Source organism: Leucoraja erinacea, chromosome 36, assembly GCF_028641065.1.
Source record: "Leucoraja erinacea ecotype New England chromosome 36, Leri_hhj_1, whole genome shotgun sequence".
Taxonomy (NCBI): domain Eukaryota; kingdom Metazoa; phylum Chordata; class Chondrichthyes; order Rajiformes; family Rajidae; genus Leucoraja; species Leucoraja erinaceus.
Window position 1 is genome coordinate 4,103,661 of NC_073412.1, and position 20,591 is coordinate 4,124,251.

At 46.5% G+C, this 20,591-nt stretch overlaps 1 protein-coding gene across 1 annotated transcript in view; it reads right to left on the reverse strand.

Moving 5' to 3' along the window:
• LOC129713596 (collagen and calcium-binding EGF domain-containing protein 1-like) overlaps positions 1–20,591 on the reverse strand; it is a 98,189-nt gene that overhangs the window by 75,992 nt on the left and 1,606 nt on the right. The gene's annotated exons all lie outside the window — the stretch shown is intronic.

Here is a 20,591-nt window from a genome sequence, read left to right on the forward strand (position 1 = left end):
GGAGAGGGAGGAGGGGGAGGGAGAGGGAGAGGGAGAGGGGAGGGAGAGGGAGAGGGAGAGGGGGGGAGAGAGGGGGAGATGGGGATGGGAGAGGCGTGAGAGAGAGAGAGAGAGAGAGAGAGACTTCTTATGGTAACTTTCATGTACATCGAGTGTTTCAAACCCTTTTAACAACCCACGTAGACCTTCAGAAATACAAGAGATAGACACAAAATGCTGGAGTAACTCAGTGGGACAAGCAGCATCTCGGCAGAGAAGGAATGGGTGACTTTTTGAGTCTGACCCTCCTTCAGACTCGACCCAAAACGTCACCCGTTCCTTCTCTCCAGAGATGCTGCCTGTCTCGCTGAATTACTCCAGCTTTTTACGTCTATCTTCGGTTGCAAACCGGCATCTGCAGTTCCTTCCTACACGTTCAGAAATAGAATTACTCTAACAAAGTGTGTGTCAACAGACTGTAACAACAGAATGTGTCAGTCATTCTGTGCCACACCGACAAGCCACAAACAACTCACGAATACATGGCCAGATACTCTTATTTCTTCACGCACAAAACACAAGGGGCTGGAGTAACATCCAAGATTGTGAGAAATCGCAGCAAATTGTGGACGCAGCTCAGACCATCACACAAACCAGCCTCCCTTCCATTGACTCCATTTGGCTCGATTGATTCCATTTATACCTCACGCTACCTCGACAAGGCCAGCAGTGTAATCAGGGGCAAGTCGCACCCTGCCCTCTCCCTCTTCTCCCCTCTCCCATCTGGCAAAAGGTATAGAAGTGTGAAAACACACACCTCCAGATTCAGGGAGTTTCTTCCCAGTCAACTGTTCAAGTTCAAGGTCAAGTGAGTTTATTGTCATGTGTCCCTGTATAGGACAATGAAATTCTTGCTTTGCTTCAGCACAACAGAACATAGTAGGCATTTACTACAAAACAGATCAGTGTGTCCATATACCATTAAATAAATATATACACACACATGAATAAATAAACTGATAAAGTGCAAATAACAGATGTTTGGTTATTAATAATCAAAGTTTTGTCGGAGCCAGGTTTAATAGCCTGATGGCTGTGGGGAAGTAGCTATTCCTGAACCTGGTTGTTGCAGTCTTCAGGCTCCTGTACCTTCTACCTGAAGATAGCAGGGAGATGAGTGAGTGGCCAGGATGGTGTGGGTCTTTGATGATGCTGCCAGCCTTTTTGAGGCAGCGACTGCGATAAATCCCCTCGATGGAAGGAAGGTCAGAGCTGATGATGGACTGGGCAGTGTTTACTACCATCCTAGAGTAACTGAACCATCATACCACAACCTGAGAGCCAGGAACGGAACCATCTACCTCATCAGGGACCCTCGGACTATCTTTGTTTGCTCTTTACTGGCTTTACCTTGCAAGGCTCCCCAGACTCTCAGTCTGAAGAAGGGTCTCGACCCTAAACGTCACCCATTCCTTCTCTCCAGAGATGCCGCCTGTCCCGCTGAGTTAAAAGTAAAAATGAGATCTTCCTCGCTCTATGCTCCTTCTAAATTTTAACCCCAGTCTCCTCTACGCTGTTCAGTCTCCCAGCTGCTAGTTGGAACATTTGATTGTATCATTGTGTTTCAGCACATCTCTGCTGCTGTCATCTGATCTATCAGATCATCGAGGCTGTGAGCGTCCTATTCTCGACCACCCTGAAGCACTCTGTGTCGTGGCAATCTGATAACGGCTACAATCCTCTGTTAATGCTTTTAAGTCTCGGGGACTGATCAGGCCTGTAACATCATTTCCCAATGAAATTACGTTGTCAAACACATAAAAACACCGGCCATCATTCAGTGGAAATCATTATTGGTCTGGGTGCTTTTGTTTGCCTGTAATCTGATTGGGAAACCAGGCGGCCCTGAGCAGCAACAGTGTACTCTACCCGAAACGTCACCCATTCCTTCTCTCCAGAGATGCTGCCAGTCCCGCTAATGCCCCTGCCCCGCTTAGGAAACCTGAACGGAAATCTCTGGAGACTTTGCGCCCCCACCCAAGGTTTCCGTGCGGTTCCCGGAGGTTTTTGTCAGTCTCCCTACCTGCTTCCACCACCTGGAAGCAGGTAGGGAGACTGACAAAAACCTCTGGGAACCTTGGGTGGGGCGCAAAGTCTCCAGGGGTTTCCTTTCAGGTTTCCTAAGTGGGACAGGGGAATTATTAGTTACTCCAGCTCGTTGTACCTATCTTTTTCTACAGTTTTATTGGCTACTCCAGAGGTGTCTATAGACCCTGCCTTCATGGTTGGCAGGGCTGTACAAGGAAACAGCATGGAAACAGGCCCTTTTGCCCACCGAGTCATAACTTTGTACGTTCTGGGAATAGAATTAGGCCATTCGGCCCATCAGTTGAATACTCCGCCATTCAATCATGGTTGGCCTATCTTTCCCTCTCAACCCCATTCTCCTGCCTTCTCCCCATAACCCCAGACACCCGTACTAATCAAGAATCTATCAATCGCTGCCTCAAAAAAAATCCACTGACCTGGCCTTCTGAGGCAATGATTTCCACTGCAGTAACTCAGTGGGACAGGCAGTTTCTCTGGGGAGAAGGAATGGGTGACTTTTCGTATCAGTCAGAAGAAGAGTCTCGAACCAAAACATCGCCCATTCCTTCTCTCCAGAGATGCTGCCTGTGCCGTTGAGTTACTCCAGCATAGACAAAAGTGCTGGAGAAACTCAGTGGGCGCGGCAGCATCTATGGAGCGAAGGAAATAGGTAATATTTCGGGTTGAAACCCTGAAGGAAATAGTCAACATTTCGGGTCGAAACCCTGAAGGGTTTCGACCCGAAATGTTGCCTATTTCCTTCGCTCCATAGATGCTGCTGCACCCGCTGAGTTTCTCCAGCATTTTTGGCTTCCTTCAATTTTCCAGCATCTGCAGTTCCTTCTTGAACGAGTTACTCCAGCATTTTGTGTCTGTCTTCAGTTTAAACCAGCGTCTGCAGTTCCTTCCCACATCGGTAGATTTCCCTGCAGGAAGGACATCAGCGAACCGGTCTGGCTTTTTACGACTGTGCTAATTTGGTTGCCATTACTGATGGAAGTGTTTAAACTCCAGATTTATTGAATTGCCCAGACTTGCTGGGCTTGGAGTTGAATGCTTGTTTCTGTAATCGTCGCCTGGGTCTCTGGCTGGCGATGATGCTAACACTCACACAATAAAACTACCACGATGCTACCATACCTCTTAAATCCCACGGATGATTAGCTCGTAAATGTACCGAAGATTCAACAGTTATCCAGTGGCATTTATGAGTCCTGCATTATTTTAACCAGCACTCAATTACTTATTTCCTCGTTTGTCTTTATAGCTTCATAGTATCATATCAATGAATCTTACAGCGTATGAGGCTAGATTCACTAAGGGCGGCACGGTAGAGTTGCTGCCTTAAGGCGCCAGTCGACCCAGGTTCGATCCTGACCACGGGCGCTGTCTGTGCGGAGTTTGTCCGTTCTCCCCGTGACCCGCGTGAGTTTTCTCCGGGATCTCTGGTTTCCTCCCACACTCCAAAGACGTCCTGGTTTGTAAGTTAATTGACTTAGTACAATTGTATTATCCTACAAGTGTAGGATAGAAACATAGAAAATAGGTGCAGGAGTAGGCCATTCGGCCCTTCGAGCTTGCACCGCCATTCAATATGCTCATGGCTGATCATCCAACTCAGTATCCCGTACCTGCCTTCTCTCCATACCCCCTGATCCCTTTAGCCACAAGGCCACATCTAACTCCCTCTTAAATATAGCCAATGAATTGGCCTCAACTACCTTCTGTGGCAGAGAATGCCACAGATTCACCACTCTCTGTGTAAAAAATGATTTTCTCATCTCGGTCCTAAAAGACTTCCCTCTTATCCTTAAACTGTGACCCCTAGTTCTGGACTTCCCCAACATCGGGAATAATGTTCCTGCATCTAGCCTGTCCAACCCCTTAAGAATTTAGTGTGTTAGTGATAGCGTTAGTGTGTGGGGATCGCTGGCCAGTGTGGACTCGGTGGGCCGAAGGGCCTATTTCTCTAAACAAAATGTATCTCTAAACTAAACTAAACTACTCATCCCACCACGCCTTGCTATTTAATTTACTTAACTACTTAACTCTCAACCTTTTACCCATTTGTGTACATGCAACATGTCTGAAGAAGGGTTTCGGCCCGAAACGTTGCCTATTTCCTTCGCTCCATAGATGCTGCCGCACCCGCTGAGCTTCTCCAGCACTTTTGTCCCTAGTTTGTGCAGATAATGTTAGTGTGCAGGGATCGCTGGCCGGTGCGGACTCAGTAGGCCAAAGGGCCTGTTTCATCGCTGGATCTCTAAGCTAAACTAAAAGCACCATAGCAGGCCTGTAGACACAAGATACAAGATACAAGATACATTTAATTGTCATTTGGACCCCTTGAGGTCCAAACGAAATGCCGTTTCTGCAGCCATACATTACAAACAAATAGACCCAAGACACAACATAATTTACATAAACATCCATCACATTGCTATGATGGAAGGCCAAATAAACTTATCTCTCCACTGCACTCTCCCCCCCCGATGTCAGAGTCAAAGTCAAAGCCCCCGGCTGGCGATGGCGATTGTCCCGCGGCCATTAAAGCCACGCCGGGTGATGCAAGGTCGCACACCGGGTCTTGGTGTTAGAGCCCCCGGCGTGCGTTCACAGAGTCCCGCGGCCATTCCAAGCCGCGCGGGGCGGTGATGTCAGGCCCTGCTCCAGGAGCTCTTCGACCCCGCAACTCGGGCGGGAGAAGTCGCCGTTGCGAGAGCCCTGAAAAGCGGTCTCCCTCCAGGGACCCACGGGCTCCCGGTGCCGCCGTCCGCAGACCTGCAGTTGAAGCCTCCGACTCTCCGGTCGGGCCGCAGCAGCAGCAGCAGCAGCGCTCCACCACTGCTCCACCCGCTCCGGACTCGGCCAGCTCCGCGACGGTGAGGTGAGTCATCGGCACCAGAGTCCCCGGTCTCTTCCTGTTGGAGGCCGCTCCTCATTGCAGCCCCAACGATAACGGAAACCAGCACAAGAAAAGGTCGGGTCTTGTGCAGGGAGAGATTTAAAAGTTTGCCCCCCTCCCTCCTGGCTGGTGCCCCCACACACAGGCCCAACAAAAAATAACATCGCTGGATCTCATAGACTAAATAATAAACGCGGACGGGCTGCAGAGGCCGCTGCTGACAAGTCGCGCCGCCCACAATACATAGAGATAATATATAATAAACAAGAAATATTCAATACATTAATAACCACAATACCAGTGCAAACAACTGTTATTGGTTCTACATCTTTCTCTACCCTTCCCTATGTTATCCCAAAGTTGATGCATACAATGCAAAAGTCACACAACATCAAAATAAAATCTGTTATATATCTCAATGATTACACAGAACAGATTGTGCAGAGTTTTTCTATTGAGAGAGATCCATAAGCAATGGTTCCGATTACGGCGCAGATGGCAAATAACATGATCTATTACAGATGAACAAAGGTCATTTCACATTGTTATTCCAAGGAAATGTCCATAGTGTATTTTCCCTTGAAAGTTTGTTCCATCAGATACAGAAAATTTCAACATTTTGGACATCTGTGTAATGTTAAAAATTCCACATGATTCCCGAGCAGTAGATTTCTGCCCCCATGCCGTTCCGTCGAACATTGGCCTCAATATTAAACATTACTTTCCTATTCCCCATTCAGTTTGCTCGGTCTCGTATGTTGATGTCGTCTTTTCATTGTCCCAACAAGGGCAGCAAGGTGGCGCAGCTGGTAGATCCGCTGCCTCACAGCACCAGAGACCCAGGTTCGATCCTGACCCCCCGGCCCTGTCGCTGTGGAGTTTGCACGTCCTCCCTGCGACCGCGAGGGTTTCCTCCAGGTGCACTGGTTTCCCACGACATCCCAAAGACGTGCGGGTTTGCGGGTTAATTGTCCTCTGTAAATTTCCCCTCGTGTGTAGGGAGTGGATGAGAAAGTGGGACAACACAGGACTAGTGTGAACAGGAGATCTATGGTCGGTGTGGACTCGGTGAGCTGAAGGCCCTGTTTCCATGCAGCATCTCGACTCTAAAGAACTAAAATATTCAAGATGCAATTGTACCTGTCATGTCACTGCTCCCTCTGGTACAATTACGTCTAAGTGATGAAGAGCAATCACTATTTGCATCTAGATCTCATTTCACAAGTCCTTGCTCATGTACTCTGTCTACCTCTGTTCCTCCATGAATTTTAATTCAGTATAGTTTAGAGATAAAGCGGGGAAATTCAAGATTCAAGATTCAAGAGAGTTTATTGTGATGTGTCCCAAACAGGACAATGAAACTCTTGCTTTGCTTCAGCACAACAGAATATAGTAGGCATGAACACAGAACAGATCAGTGTGTCCATCTACCATTGTATTAATATATACACACATGAATAAATAAAACAGATAAAGTACAAATAAACAGATAATGGGCTATTAATGTTCAGAGTTTTGTTTGAGTTGAGTTTAATAGCCTAATGGCTGTGGGGAAGTAGCTATTCCTGAACCTGGATGTTGCAGATTTCAGGCTCCCTCTGAAGGTAGCAGGGAGATGAGTGTGTGGACAGGATGGCGTGGGTCCTTGATGATGCTGGCAGCCTTTTTGAGGCTACGACTGCGATAGATCTCCTCGATGGTAGGGAGGTCAGAGCCGATGATGGACTGGGCAGTATTTACTACTACACACACACTAGGCATAATTTTACATTAATACCAAGCCAATTAACCTGAAGAAGGGTTTCGCCCCGAAACGTTGCCCTTCCTTCGCTCCATAGATGCTGCCTCACCCGCTGAGTTTCTCCAGCATTTTTGTCCACCGTCGATTTTCCACCATCTGCAGTTCCTTCTTAAACCTACACACCCGTATGTCGTTGGAGTGTGGGAGGAAACCGAAGATCTCGGAGAGAATCTACGTGGTCTGACTGAGAGTCAAGAGAGAGGGAGACACAGAGACAAGGAAGTGTAAGGTGTGAGAACAAGACATCAAAGGGGATGAGGATCAAGGAAAATGTCGAATAGATCTTTGTTGACTTGGAGAAGGTGACAACGAGGCATACAGACATAAGATTTAATTAAGGGTCGAGTCAGACTGGTCAGAGAACTGGGAAGGGGGAGAGATGGAGAGGGAGGGAAAGCAAGGGTTACTTGAAGTTAGAGAAGTCGATATTCATACCGCTGGGGTGTAAGCTGCCCACGCGAGATATGAGTGTTGTGGTGATATATAATAATAATAATAATAATAATCTTATTTATATAGCACATTTTTAGTCAACTTGCATTGACCACAAAGTGCTTCTCATAACTACATTACATTTACACACAGGCAAAGGTGTGTGAAGTGTCTTGCCCCAAGGACACAACGACAGTATGCCCTCCAAGCGGGATTCGAACCGGCTACCTTCTGGTCGCCAGCCGAACACTTAGCCCATTGCGCCATCTGTTGCCCCATCGATGTTGATTGAGGAATTCCCTTCAAATCACAATAATGAGTCTTGCTCATGACCTGTCTCATCAGACCAAGTGACCTCAGTTTAACAATTTATCCGCACTCAAATGCTGGATTATTGTTTGAATTTACGACTCTCTGACTCCAAGCCAAGAATACTAAATGTGCTTTAAGGCTGACAAGGGTGAACCATGACCAGAGGTGCCCTGTCAAATTTACAGAGTGGAGTGAGACAGTCTGGGACTACTCTGATCAAGAAGGCTCACCAGCGTCTCTTCTTCCTGAGGAGACTGAAGAAGGTCCATCTGTCTCCTCAGATCCTGGTGAACTTCTACTGCTGCACCATCGAGAGCATCCTTACCAACTGCATCACAGTATGGAATGGCAACTGCTCTGTCTCCGACTGGAAGGCACTGCAGAGGGTGGTGAAAATTGCCCAACGCATCACCGGTTCCTCGCTCCCCTCCATTGAGTCTGTCCAAAGCAAGCGCTGTCTGCGGAGGGCGCTCAGCATCGCCAAGGACTGCTCTCACCCCAACCATGGACTGTTTACCCTCCTACCATCCGGGAGGCGCTACAGGTCTCTCCGTTGCCGAACCAGCAGGTCGAGGAACAGCTTCTTTCCGGCGGCTGTCACTCTACTCAACAACACACCTCGGTGACTGCCAATCACCACCCCCCCCGGATACTTATTATTATTTATTCAAATCGTTTGCTATGTCGCTCTTCCAGGGAGATGCTAAATGCATTTCGTTGTCTCTGTACTGTACACTGACAATGACAATTAAAATTGAATCTGAATCTGAATCTGAATCTGAATCTGCAGTCACCATCATGTAGTGAGTGGTGGAAAAAGGCACCACCTCCAATCTCGAGTTGTCATCATCTCACATTCATTCCCAGCAACTTAATCCTCTTCCCTAATCCCCCCTTGAATAACTGACCTCTTGAATCTGCCTCACTAATTGGCCTGTCCAGGAAGGAACTGCAAGATGTTGGTTTAAACCGAAGATAGACACTGAATATTGGAGTAACTCAGCGGGACAGGGCAGCATCTCTGGAGAGAAGGAATGGGCGACGTTTCGGGTCGAGACCCGACTTCAGACTAATTCAAACATTGGTCTGATGGTCCCCAATGTGACCTCCTGACGCCATGAATTTTCTCCACGTTAAATCTACTTCCTGAACGATAATATTCTTCACATTTGCTTTGCAAACTCCCAAATGAAGGAATCAAATCAAGGAGTTTTTTTCATTCTTTCCTCAGACTGATCTGCATCAGCAGGACCTAAGATCCAATGTTACTCCAGCATTTTGTGTCTATCTTCGGTTTAAACCAACATCTTGCAGTTCCTTCCTGGACAGGCCAATTAGTTCCTTCCTACACATGGCATCATGTCTGTTAACTCCCACTTCCTGCACTGATTACTTCCAAGTGTTGTAATGAAGAGTAATCACTTTTTTCATACTAAGAACTCCCTAGTATTTTAGACTTTACTTTAGAGATACAGAGCTGAAACAGGCCCTTCAGCCCATCGAGTCCATGCTGACCCTGTACACTAGCACTACCCCACACACAGCCATTACAATTTCTACCAAAGCCAATTAACTTGTACGCCTCTGGAGTGTGGGAGGAAACCTGAGAAAACCCAGGGAGAACTCCGTACAGACAGCACCCGTAGTTCAGGATCGAACTCAGTTCTGCAGGATCACAATTTTAAATGACCCACCCTTGTTTTCACATCCCTCCCACCTCTCTCTGCCTTCTCCTTGTGAAAAACCTCCCAGGTTAATTCCCGGGATGGCGGGGCTGACATATGATGAAAGTATTGCGTACAGTTTTGGTCTCCAAATCTGAGGAAGGACATTATTGCCATAGAGGGAGTGCAGAGAAGGTTCACCAGACTGATTCCTGGGATGTCAGGACTGTCTTATGAAGAAAGACTGGATAGACTTGGTTTATACTCTCTAGAATTTAGGAGATTGAGAGGGGATCTTATAGAAACTTACAAAATTCTTAAGGGGTTGGACAGGCTAGAAGCAGGAAGATTGCTCCCGATGTTGGGGAAGTCCAGGACCAGGGGTCACAGCTTAAGGATAAGGGGGAAATCCTTTAAAACCGAGATGAGAAGAACCTTTTTCACACAGAGAGTGGTGAATCTCTGGAACTCTCTGCCGCAGAGGTTAGTCGAGGCCAGTTCATTGGCTATATTTAAGAGGGAGTTAGATGTGGCCCTTGTGGCTAAGGGGATCAGAGGGTATGGAGAAGAGGCAGGTACGGGATACTGAGAAAATAGGTGCAGGAGTAGAGGCCATTCGGCCCTTCGAGCCTGCACCGCCATTCAATATGATCATGGCTGATCATCCAACTCAGTATCCTGTACCTGCCTTCTCTCCATACCCCCAGATCCCTTTAGCCACAAGGGCCACATCTAACTCCCTCTTAAATATACCCAATGAACTGTGGCCTCAGCCTCCACAGATTCACAACCCTCTGGGTGAAACAGTTTTTCCACATCTCAGTCCAAAATGGCCCAACTCTTATTCTTAAACTGTGACCCCCCTGGTTCTGGACTCCCCCAACACCAGGAACATTTTTCCTGCAGCTAGCCTGTCCGATCCTTTTAAGAATTTTAAATGTTTCTGTAAGATCCCCTCACATCTAAATTCCAGTGAATATAAGCCCAGTCGACCCAATAGAAACATAGAAACATAGAAATTAGGTGCAGGAGTAGGCCATTCGGCCCTTCGAGCCTGCACCGCCATTCAATATGATCATGGCTGATCATCCAACTCAGTATCCTGTACCTGCCTTCTCTCCATACCCCCTGATCCCTGTAGCCACAAGGGCCACATCTAACTTCCTCTTAAATATAGCCAACTACCTTCTGTGGGAGAGAATTCCACAGATTCACCACTCTCTGTAAAAAATGATTTTCTCATCTCGGTCCTAAAAGACTTCCCTCTTATCCTTAAACTGTGACCCCTAGTTCTGGACTTCCCCAACATTGGGAATAATCTTCCTGCATCTAGCCTGTCCAACCCCTTAAGAATTTTGTAAGTTTCTATAAGATCCCCCTCTCAGTCTTCTAAATTCTAGTGAGTACAGCATATTTTGCTGCGCAGCGCATATGTGACAATAAAGAACCACTGAGTGGACCATTGGGTTCTGAATTCTTGTCTCACGACCAAGGTCAACAGAGCCTTGGGGATACAAGAGATCACAGATGTTGGCATCCGTAGCAAAAACAACAAGAGCAGCTAAAGCAACTCAGCAGGTCAGGCAGCATCTGTGGGGGGAAAATGGGGGGCCGACATTTTTAATTGGTAATTTTTAATTTTTTAATTGGGTAACATTGTTAATAAAATGTGTAGGAAGGAACTGCAGATGCTGGTAGATAGACACAAAATGCTGGGCTAACTCAGCGGGCCAGGCAGCATCTCTGGAGAAAGGGAATAGTTTAGTTTAGTTTAGTGGAGAGATACAGTGCAGAAACAGGCCCTTCGGCACACCGAGTCCACACCGACCAGCGATCCCGGCACATTAACACTATCCTGCACACACAGTAGGAGCAACTTTGCATTCATGCCAAGCCAATTAGCCTAAAAACCTGTACATCTTTGGAGTGCGGGAGGAAACCGAAGACCTCGGAGAAAACGTAAGCGGTTACGGGGAGAACGTGTGTCTGTACAGACAGCACCCGTGGTCAGTATCGAACCTGGGTCTCCAGTGCTGCAAGCGCTGTAAGGCAGCAACTCTACTGCTTTGCCACCGTAACGCACTAAGTGACGTTTCAGGATTCCTTTTCTCCAGAGATGCTGCCTGACACGCTGAGATACTCCGGGCTTTTTGTGTCTATCTTCGGTTTAAACCAGCATCTGCAGTCCCTTCCAATTCCTATCCCATTCATCTATCTAGACTGTCCATTTCCCTCCGCAGATGCTGCCTGACCTGTTAGGTTCTTCCAGCTACTCCCCTTTAGTTCAGCAGAACCTTCTTGCATCTACAGTATCTGATGACTGATTGGGGGATTCGCCGTAGTCTGCCAGTCACAGTCTGAAGAAGTGTTTAAGAAGGAACTGCAGATGCTGAAAAATCGAAGGTAGACAAAAATGCTGGAGAAACTCAGCGGGTGCAGCAGCATCTATGGAGCGAAGGAAATAGGCAACGTTTCGGGACGTAACTGATGTAGTCTGAAGAAGGATCTCGACCCGAAACGTCACCCATTCTCTCCCGAGATGCTGCCTGTCCCGCTGAGTTACTCCAGCACTTTCTGCTATCTTCAGTGTAAACCAGCATCTGCAGTTCCTTCCTACACATTTCATTAACAATCCCATCCCTCACAGGCAAATCAAACCAAGAAATAAACTTGGATATATCTGGTGGTGTAAGTTGTCCCAAACTATTCTGGAATCAGTGAAGTATTTTTAGAAATGCATTTACTGTTATAATGCGGCCAAGCTTTCTGCAGAACTGGATATTAAATAGAACATGAAGGTTATTTATGTTAACATTCTTCACTGATAATTTTATAGTGTGTCTGGTTCTGTTTTCATCAGCTGTTGGCTTTAGCAGCGTTGACAAGGAACACCACAATCACAGTCGCATGCAAAGTTAATCCAATCGGACGATTCGAGGCAGCATTTTATGATTTATGTCCAATTATTCAGCATTAAATAATTTTCCTTCGGTTTAATTATTGTGCAATTTTAGTTCCTGAGGAGAATGAAATATTAATGTTGGAGGTTTCAGAAATGATTGGCCATGATGCCGCATCTAAACTAATCCCATTTGCCCACATTTGGCCGATATCTCTAAATCTTTTTCCTTTCCATGTATCTATACAAATAAATGTTAAATGTTCTCATTGTAACTGTCTCAACTATCTCCTCTGGCCTGGCCCGCTGAGTTAAGGGCCTGTCCCACTTGCGTGCGTTTGGCGCGACCAAGTGGAGTTCACGCGAAGTTCGCGCTAAGTTCGCGCGTGACGTCATTTACGTCACGCTTACCAATCAGCAGGGCAGGAGGCGGGCCGACTGAATTTGGGCGTCGCACGGCATCGGGCAGTGACGTCATCACGCAAAGCCTCGCCGGGCAGTGACGTCATCACGCAATGCCACGCGCTAGGCATACGCTGCCAAGACACTGCATACGACGTCAAGACGCTGCGTACGACCGCAATGCGCCTGCGTGCCGACAGGCCGTTGGCGCGTGAAGATTTCGGTCACTGCAAGAATTTCGGAGCCCCGCGCGATGTGGGGACCAGCCCCGCACAACTCCGCGCTTCTAAGCGGGACCGGCCCCGCGCGGCCATACAGCACCCGTAAACCACAAGCGACCACGAGGTCGCGTAATTTGCGAGCCAAAGGTCGCGTGAGTGGGACAGGCCCTTTACTCCAGCTTTTTGTGTCTATCTCCTCTGGCAGCCTGTTCCATCCGCCCACCACTGAATGTGTTGCCCCTCAGGTTCTTAATCCCCTCCCACCTTCAACCTGCGCCTTCTGTTTCTTGATTCCCCGACCCTGAGAAGAAGACTCTGTGCATTCTCGTTCTGTAAGCCGTCAGACTGGGGATGGGAGACAGCTTCCAATTCAGGCCCTGAACCCGACTTGTGAAGTGCAACCAACAAGCTTGGATCTCAATACAAGCACAACGTGAGGACATTTTCCAATAGGTTCCATGCTTAGCTCATAGTCTTGGTTAGGGATTCAAGGTTTCATCAGATAGGTTCGTAGTAAGAATCCTATAGACATCGCAGCAAAATTAGGCCATTCGGCCCGTTCAGTCTACTCCGCCATTCTATCACGGCTGATCTATTTCTCCCTCTCAACCCCATTCTTCTCTTTGACACCCTTAATCAAGCCCCTATCGACCTCTGCTTTAAAGTACCCAATGACGTGGCCTCCACTGCCGTCTGTGGCAATGAATTCCACAGATTGACCAACATTCACCTTCAAGAGTGGAATTCCCTGGATTATATCTGTTTAAGGCTGAGTTTAGCAAAACAACTAAGTTAAACAGATATGACTTGTTATTCATTAGTCAGTAACGCTGTTTTGCTAGTTCTCTACAATGGTAGGTTGTACCCCAAATTATCCCAATGCACTCAAACTATCTATCGCAGTCACTGCCTCAAAAAGTAATATCAAGGACCCACACCATCCTGGCCACTCACTCATCTCCCCGCTAACTTCAGGTAGAAGGTACAGGAGCCTGAAGACTGCAACGTCCAGGTTCAGGAATAGCTACTTCCCCACAGCCATCAGGCTATTAAACCTGACTCGGACAAAACTCTGAACATTAATAGCCCATTATCTGTTATTTGCACTTTATCAGTTTATTTGTTCATGTGTGTATATATTTATATAATGGTATATGGACACACTGATCTGTTCTGTAGTCAATGCCTACTATGTTCTGTTGTGCTGAAGCAAAGCAAGAATTTCATTGTCCTATCAGGGACACATGACAATAAACTCTCTTGAATCTTGAATCTTGAAACTAATCAGACTGCATCTACTACTCAAGCATACCGCTAATATATAAAAGAACAGGCTCAAACGAGCCCATTACAAATATCCACCGTCTAAGTTAGAAAGGAGAATGACAGACACTATATTCCGTGGAGTACAATGAACATGTAGAAGTGAATTAAAGGGCAGTAAATCACTTAAGAAATATTTCAAGATATCGTATGTCACAAAAGCTGAGGTGTTTATGATTCTCCATCCCAATTCCCTTAATAACTTAAATTCCCCACGACCTATTTGTTTGGATTTAATCGTATATAAAAGAGTGAATTGCTTTCAAAGCGATTTCCTTGCGCTCCAGTGCCGTTGGACTTCAGTTCTTTGATCTGATGATTATCTGACACCGTTCGGCATTGTTACAAGGATTTCCTAAAAGCTTAAAGATATGCCTTTGAAATTCTCATGAAACTCTGCTCTGTGCGATTCTCACCAGAGCCTCAGTGAGGTGGATTGTTAAGTTTAGTTTAGTTTAGTTTAGAGATACAGCATAGTAACAAGTTTGCACCGACCACCGATCCCCGCACATTGACACTATCCTGCTCCCGGTGTTGGGGGAGTCCAGAACCGGGGGCCACAGTTTAAGAATTATGTCCCTGTCCCACTTAGGAAACCTGAACGGAAACCTCTGGAGACTTTGCGCCCCACCCAAGGTTTCCGTGCAGTTCCTGGAGGTTTTTGTCAGTCTCCCTACCTGCTTCCACTACCTGCAACCTCCGGCAACCACCTGCAACCTCCGGGAACCGCACGGAAACCTTGGGTGGAGCGCAAAGTCTCCAGAGGTTTCCGTTCAGGTTTCCTAAGTGGGACAGAGGCTTAAGGAGTAAGCCATTTAGAACGGAGATGAGGAAACACTATTTCTCACAGAGAGTGGTGAGTCTGTGGAATTCTCTGCCTCAGGTGGAGGCAGGTTCTCTGGATGCTTTCAAGAGATAGCTAGATAGGGCTCTTAAAAATAGCAGAGTCAGGGGATATGGGGAGAAGGCAGGAACGGGGTACCGATTGGGGATGATCAGCCATGATCACATTGAATGGCGGTGCTGGCTCGAAGGGCAGAATGGCCTACTCCTCCTGCACCCATTGTCTATTGAATATTGTCTATGATTATCTTACATACCCTAGGGACAATTTACATTTATACCAAATTAACCTACAAACCTGTACGTCTGTGGAGCGTGGGAGGAAACTGAAGATCTCGGAGAAAACCCACACGGTCACGGGGAGAACGTACAAACTCCGTACAGACAGCGCCCGTAGTCGGGATTGAACCCGGGTCTCTGGCGCTGTTAGTGCTGCAAGGCAGCGACTCTACCGCTGCGCCACCGTGAAGACTTCCATTGCAAAGGGGTTGTTTCAGGCTATACCTACCTTCAGCATAATAGAAGATGAAACATAGAAACATAGAAACATAGAAATTAGGTGCAGGAGTAGGCCATTCGGCCCTTCGAGCCTGCACCGCCATTCAATATGATCATGGCTGATCATCCAACACAGTATCCCGTACCTGCTTTCTCTCCATACCCCCTGATCCCCTTAGCCACAAGGGCCACATCTAACTCCCTCTTAAATATGAACTGTGGCCTCAACTACCCTCTGTGGCAGAGAGTTCCAGAGATTCACCACTCTCTCTGTGAAAAAACTTTTTCTTATCTCGTTTTTAAAGGATTTCCCCCTTATCCTTAAGCTGTGACCCCTTGTCCTGGAACCTTCAGCATAATAGCAGATGAAGTCGTGATTGCTCCGATTTCATCAACAAAATACATTTGTGTTACAGACATGTCTTGCAAAATAGTGACGCACACTTTTTTTGTTCGTTCCTATATGCAAACAAAAGGTGGAAATGTATAGAAGTGGATAAAGCAACAGTTAGTTACTCCTCCAGTTATAGTCATGTGGTCTTGCAGCATGGAAACAGGCCCTTCGGCCCTTTCCACACCACCCAATATGACCCATCTATGCTAGCCCCACTTGCCTGCATTTGGCCCATATCCCTCTAGGCCTGTGAAGCCTGTCAACGAGAGATACAGTTCAGAAACGGGTCATTTCCCCCCTTCGTGGCCTATGCTGATAGACGACCACCCATGTACATTAATCCCATTAGAATCAGTTCCAGTATAATCGGATTTCAGACTGATTATGGCTGCAAATTGAACATTGAGATTGGGCAAGTGGTTGGTCGCAAGAACATACGAACAAATTGTGGAAACAAGGAACTGCAGGTGCTGGTTAACAACAAAAAAAGACACAATGTGCTGGAGTAACTCAGTGAGTCAGGCAGCATCCCTGGTGACTATGGATCGGTGATGGTTTGTGTCAGGTCCCTTCTTCAGAAGGGTAGACCATTAGGCCTCACAAGCCCACTCTCTCATTCAATAGACCGAGCTTGCTCCTTAACCTCAGCACCATTCTCTGGCATGATTCCATAAAAATATAAATATCCACCTTGAACAAATAAAAGCAGGAGTAATCCTTTGTGAACCTTGGAATTAAACCCCTGTTCACTCATGCAATACATCTCGTCCATTCTTCCACCCTTATCTCCATATCCTCTGAGTTCTTGGAATTTGACAATAATGCAATCCCAGTGAGTGTACTCAGTGACTGGGCATCCAAGTTGTCGAGGTGGAAAATCTCAAAGGTCAACATTCCTTACATAAAGAATCACCACCCATTCCTTCTCTCCAGAGATGCTGCTGCCTGTCCCGCTGAGTTACTCCAGCATTCTGTGTCTATCTTCGGTGTAAACCAGCATCTGTAGTTCCTTCCTACACAGAGAGAATTGCCTCTTTGTCACCAACCTCAGTTAAGCCCCTATCCTGACACAATGGCCTCTAATCCTGGTCTACACAGCCAGAAGGAAAAGTGTCTCACACGAGAACATCTTCCCTGTTAATAGCGATCATAGCCCTGAAAGCCTCACTCTTCTGAGCTCATTCTTCTGAGCTCTAGTGATTAGTCACGGAATGAGATGCATTACATGCTTCCAGTCAGACGTGGTCTTTTGATATTCTTGGTAAATGTTATTTCTATTGGCTTGTGAGCCTGTTGGAAGCATTCTTACTGTTAACGATATATTCGGCATTGACTTAGAAATTAGAAGCACATGTCCTCAACAGCCCACACCCAGCACAGAGTGTATTGTTGACTCCTAAAGTTCCAGCATCAGAGCTGATTTCACGCACTCTAGAATGCAGAACAGTACAGCACAGGAAGAGGCCCTTGGGCCCACAAAGTCTCTGCTGAACACGATGCCAAGACCAACTCTTATCTACCTGTACATAATCGATTCCCCTCCATTCGCTGCTAATCACGAGAGAAAAAAAAAAAAGGTTTGACCCAGAGAGTTGTGAATTTGTGGAAAAATGTTCTCAATGTTGGGCGAGTCCAGAACCAGGGGCCACACAGTCTTAGAATAAACGGGAGGTCATTTAAGTCAGAGATGAGAAAAAAAAACGTTTTCACCCAGAGAGTCGTGAATTTATGGAATTCCCTGCCACAGAGGGCAGTGGAGGCCAAATCACTGGATGGATTTAAGAGAGAGTTAGATAGAGCTCTAGGGGCTAGTGGAGTCAAGGGATGTGGGGAGAAGGCAGGCACGGGTTATTGATAAGGGAACGATCAGCCATGATCACAGTGAATGGCAGTGCTGGCTCGAAGGGCCGAATGGCCTCCTCCTGCACCTATTTTTTATGTTTCTATGAGTCTATTAAATGCCACTGTCATATTGTATCTGCCACTACTACCACCCCTGGCAGCACATTCCAGACACTCACCACCCTCTGTGTAAAAAAACTTGTACCGGGCATCTCCTTTAAACATTGCCCCTTTCACTTTGAAGCTGGGGTTGAGAAGAGAGCATTCACATTGCTGCCCTGTCTCCACCAGTCTTTCCCACCACCACACACAAGAAGTAACAGGACAGACACCATTGTATGCAGATGCCGAGAAGTGACTATACAACTTCTAATCTTGCATGTGGACAAGTACACACAAGTTCATAAGGGTTCATACGACATAGGAGCAGGATTAGGCCATTCGGCCCATTGAGTCTACTCCGCCATTCAATCATGGCTGATCTAACTTCCCCTCTCAACTCCATTCTCCTGCCTTCTCCCCGTAACCTTTGACACCCGTACTTACAAAATTCTTAAGGGGGTTGGACAGGCTAGATGCAGGAAGATTGTTCCCGATGTTGGGGAAGTCCAGAACAAGGGGTCACACAGTTTAAGGATAAGGGGGAAGTCTTTTAGGACCGAGATGAGGAAAACTTTTTTCACACACAGAGTGGTGAATCTCTGGAACTCTCTGCCGCAGAAGGTAGTTGAGGCCACAGTTCATTGGCTATATTTAAGAGGGAGTTAGATGTGGCCCTTGTGGCTAAAGGGATGGAGAGAAGGTAGGTACAGGATACTGAGTTGGATTAATCCCCTTATTCAGGGGAAATTCAGATGTCCTTGCAGCACATTAACTTTAAAAATACCCAATAACTTGGCCTCCACCGCCGTCTGTGGCAATGAATTCCACAGATTCACAACCTTCTGTCTACAGAAGTCCCTCCTCATCACCTTGCTAACATTACATAGAAACATAGAAACATAGAAATTAGGTGCAGGAGTAGGCCATTCGGCCCTTCGAGCCTGCACCGCCATTCAATATGATCATGGCTGATCATCCAACTCAGTATCCTGTACCTGCCTTCTCTCCATACCCCCTGATCCCCTTAGCCACAAGGGCCACATCTAACTCCCTCTTAAATATAGCCAATGAACTGGCCTCAACTACCCTCTGTGGCAGAGAGTTCCAGAGATTCACCACTCTCTGTGTGAGAAAAGTTCTTCTCATCTCGGTTTTAAAGGATTTCCCCATTATCCTTAAGCTGTGACCCCCTGTCCTGGACTTCCCCAACATCGGGAGCAATCTTCTTGCATCTAGCCTGTCCAACCCCTTAAGAATTTTGTAAGTTTCTATAAGATCCCCTGTTAATCTATAAGATTACATCCTGTTATACTGATATTTTTAAATGTCATATTATTCTTTCTTGCCATATACATGTGACTTTTTTCTGCATCTTCTTTCTAAAAACATTATCTCTCAGTTTCCAAGACACCTGTTTAAAAGACTATTTAATACTTCCAGCATGTTTGCAATAACAATCCTTACAATATGCAAGGTCTGGACTCATCAGGATGGAAATGTCTAGAGAATTCAGATGTTTCAATGTGGAGGAAATTAGTTTCACAAACTCTCAGCAACAGACCATCCAACTATTGTGCTGACAGGAATCCGTTTGTTCAGATCAGTAATAATTCTCCTAATGATATTCGCATCAGAAGAACTCTGAAGAAAGGTCTCGACCCGAAACGTCACCCACTCCTTCTCTCCAGAGATGCTGCCTGACCCGCTGAGTTACTCCAGCGTTTTGTGTTTATCGTCGGTGTAATCCAGCATCTGCAGTTCCCTCCTACACAAGAATTATAGGAGCAGGAGTGGGCCACTCGGCCCCTCAAGCCAACCCCGACATTCTATATGATCGTGGTGATCTCCCCAAGCCTCAATTCCACTTTGAGGTCAGTTCCATTGAGGCTTCAATTCTCCAATCTTTGAAAATGTATCTACTGCCAATATAAATACTTCCAATCAACCAACTTCCATAATCCTCTGGAGCTAAGAATTCCAGAGGTTCTCTACCCTGTGCGAGAAGAAATCTCTACATACTTGAAATGACTATGTCTTATTGAGGTGTCTACAATCATGAGAGGAATAGATTGGGCAGATGCACAGAGTCTCTTGCCCAGAGCAGGGGAATCGAGGACCAGAGGACTTAGGCTTTTTCGTTGTCTCTGTACTGTACACTGACAATGACAATTAAAATTGAATCTGAATCTGATCTGAATCTTAAGGTGAAGGAGAAAAGACTTAATAGGAATCTGAGAGGTAACTTCTTCACACAAAGGGTGGTGGGTGTATGGAACATTCTGCCAGAGGAGGTAGTTGAGGCAGGGACTATCCCAACGTTTAGGAAACAGGCTCATGGATAGGACAGGTTTGGAGGGATATGGACCAAACGCTTGCAGGTGGGAAGTGTGTAGCTGGGAATGCTGGCCGGTGTGGACACGTTGGGCCGAACGGCCTGTTTCCATGCTGTATCACTCTGTGACTCATTGACCCTATGTACTTTGGGTTTAAACATCATTCAGAATAGAAATATCTCAGAGAGAAGTGGCTCGACCCATCGTTACCTTGGTCTTTGTTTGAAGGTGATGTCCCATTATCGCTATGGCCTTTCAAATGTTTCCATCTCAAGAACTCGCGTTATCTAATATCCTTTCAAGAGTGCTGGTGAATCTTCTTGGCGGCAACCTCTTCCTAATCCGAAAATGTAGGAAGGAATTGTGCAGATGCTGGTTTAAACCGAAGATAGGCAGAAAATGCTGGAGTAACTCAGCGGGTCAGGTTCTGTGTTCTCTGGAGAGAAGGAGTGGGTGACGTTTTGGGATGAGACGTCTTCAGACTTGACTTCATCTTTACTTCAATGAAGGGGACCTCGTGGCATTATCGTCAAGTTGACTGGGAAAGTCAGCT